Raw genomic sequence first — 3,488 nt, 5'->3', positions numbered from 1 at the left:
CAGACCAGAGTCAGGCCCAGATCTGTTCCACTCTGATTTCTTACTACACCTTGCAGGGCAGGACCCCATCAACAACCAAGGTACCCACTTGCTTATTCAATGGAGGAGAAATGAGAGTGTGTACAAATGGCTGAAGGGGCAGAAGCGACAGGGACAGAAGGATCCAGAGTGGTTTAAAACCAAAGTGACAACTCTAATTTCTTTTGTGTCTTTCTTTCTATGTGGTGTATCCATATAGAATTGAGAAATTTCCAACATTCCAGGCTGTAGGTGCACTTGAAACAGGTCAACTCAGTAGTCACCATGTTGTATTGGTTTGAAGCTTTCTCTCTGTAAAGATCTCTTCCATGTTTCTGGAGTCCTGGAGTGTCTTCTGGGTCTCCACAGAGCATGCTCTGCCTCCTTTGGGGTATGAGAGAAAGCCTTGCTTGCCCAGGGTGCAGGTCTCTGACCCACTCATTGTCTCTAGCCTCACTCTTTCAAATGGCTCTGGAACTTTCTTCCCCATAATCATTCCTGTAATGGTATGCCTATTGTGGTAGTGGTGGAGGTTGAGGTGGTGGTTTTTGTGGTGTGTGTGTGTGTGTGTGTGTGTGTGTGTGTGTGTGTGTGTGTGTTAAGACTCTAAAGCTTCCAACTGAAACTTTCTCTTGGTATTATCATTCTTTTTTGGGGTCTCTCACATACATCCTTTCCTTGATATTTCAAACAAACTTCAGATCATAGTATTGTGTTATATCCTGTCCTTCCCACTTAAAACTCAATCAGGAACGTGTTTTCATGGTGTCATATAATCTTCAGAACCACCACTCCTAATGACTAAGTGGTACTTCAGTGCTTGAATATTGCTTTGTGAGAGAGGAGACATATAAAGAAACAGTCAGGCTGTACCTGCTTTCAGCTGAATTTAAAAGTCAGAGACTGTGGTAGTCCATGACTAAGGGATGTATCATCTCCCCTTACCTTGTAGCAGAAGTGATTTATATGTATATGTACACATATATGTACATGTATGTATATATACACATATATACCTATGTATTCACATATATTCCTATGTAATCATATATATATATACATATATATATGAAGGAAAAGCGTATGTTAACTTGAGAAACTACAAGGAGATACACACGCACATATATAGTATACACATATGTACATACAGAGAGTATATACATGTATGTACAAATATATATGTGTATATATATATATGTATATACATATACCCACACAGTTGAAAGGAAAAATGATGAAAACTTTAGAAAGCATAAGGGAGAGTTACATAGGAGAGAAGGAAAAGTAAGGGAGAATATGGTAAGATTTAATTTATTATAACATTATAATTGCATATTATAGTTATATAATTATATATTATATTTTAATTACTTTTAATTTTAAAACGTCATTTGAAAAGGTGACTGTTCTACCCTCAATTCTGGTTAGTGCCACATTGACTCCAGTCCTGGGAAATGCTGATTTCTGCATGTGAGCCTTCGACTGGCCTTCATATAAATGCACCTATGTTTCTAATGATGGGCAAGGTGGCACTTGAGATAGATCCGCCTCCTTGCTAACATCCTCCATAAAACCTATCTCTTCATTTCCCAAAACTCATCTTCGAGCATTGGATTTTCCATGCTTCAAGCTTCCTGACTCATGTTTGGTGACAGGAACTCATCTTGCATTTCTGAACATTTAAATCACTTCTGTATTTTATCTCTACAAATCTGCTTGCATAAATCTTCCTAAATGGTGTTGATAGATGTCTTATGCTAAACTCCTAAAAGTGAGAGCACTGGCTTTAGAGTTATGAGCACTAAATGATTTTGATTTTTCATTAAAATTATATTTGTGTGTGTATGTGGTTATGCATACACTCGTGTGTGTGTGCATGTGTACATATCACAGTGCATGTTTAGAGGTCAGAGAAACCCTTTAGGTGTTTGTTCCCCTTTCCCACCATGACAATCTGAGGCAGCAAGTGCTTTTACCAGCTGAGCCATTCTCACCAGCCCAAGATTTTAGTTTCTATTGCTAAAATATTCTTTAAAAAGCAAAGATACCATACCATTCTAGCACTGCACAAGTGCCATTTTTTTAATCCTTGAAGATTTTTGTATGTAGCTCTGTATGTGTGGAATACCCACATGCTATATTCATATTGCAGGTGCACCCCTACATGTGTACATCTATGTGGAATCCTGAAGCTGATATTGGAGCTCTTCACCAATAACCCTCCACTTTACTCATTGAGGTGGGGTTTCTAAGTTGAACCTAGAGTTCCAATATGGCTATCCAGCCCACTAGCTCCCTCCAGAAATCCTGGTAAGTAATTATCTGGTATTTTCATTTATTTGGGTAATCCTAACTGAGGAATCTTAACTCCTTACACCTGCCTGTGTGGCATCTGCCTTACTCACCGAACCATCTCCCAGCCCCGCCCGGGGTGTTTCAACATCATAAGTAGTGCTTGTGCTGGTTTGCCAAGGGAGGGAAGATGAGGCACTAGACAGTAGAGAAGCGAACTACAACATCCAGAGGATGCTTCAATGCTCATAGAGCCAGGACCACTTCTTCAGTCTCATCTCCTCCATCCCCCACGATCCCTGATCCACGGCTCATTCCCCAACATTGGAGAGGCCTCGACAATCCCAAGGAAAGTCTTGTATGTCCATGTTCATGTGACTTTATATTGCTCCTCTGTAGAAAATGTGTCACATCTCCTCTGCCCAGTCTAGCCCTGAATCACCTTTCAAAGCACTGTTCAAATATTACATCTCTTCTTACTACCTATCAGGAGCAAGAATTCAGTAAATATTAGCAATTGCTACTCCTAGTATTACTTCTTCATGGTATTTTATATAGGAGTCTTGATTAAGTATTCCCTATGGCATATAGCGTTTAATCCTCTCAACCTTACAAGTGAGGCAACACACATGTCACTCACATACACCACACACACACACACACACACACACACACAGAGACACACACACACACACAGAGACACACACACACACACACACACACACACACACACACAATTTTAAAGGTTAAATCATGTACTCAGGATCACGCTCCCGTACTAGTCAATCATGATTTAAGTCCACCCATACATCAAAGGCTAGGGGATCCTACCCTCTATGGATTTTTCTCCAGCCTCCTCTCTCTTTCCTCACCATGCAATCCTTTGCTCTCCCACGTAGACCATTAAGCACTTGATCATTTCCCAACTAGTCTGTGAGCTACTTGCAAGGCATGGATAATATATCTTCCATATCTCAAACTCCTAGCTGATCCATGGCCTACAGTAGGTACACAATAAATCTAAGTGGCAGGAAGTGCAGTTCCTAAATCAAGTGGTCCTATTCGAGAGTTGGTGAGGTCGACCATTCATTTATCTTGGGCTGCAACAATTATTTCACCTAAGCAAATGAAGTTGGAGTTCTCAGAGTAGAGTGTGGAAGTGATGCAGGAAGTTATAA

The sequence above is a fragment of the Rattus norvegicus genome, chromosome 6 (assembly GCF_021556685.1).
Source record: "Rattus norvegicus strain SHRSP/BbbUtx chromosome 6, alternate assembly SHRSP_T2T, whole genome shotgun sequence".
In the NCBI taxonomy this organism is placed as follows: domain Eukaryota; kingdom Metazoa; phylum Chordata; class Mammalia; order Rodentia; family Muridae; genus Rattus; species Rattus norvegicus.
This window is presented reverse-complemented; position numbering follows the sequence as displayed.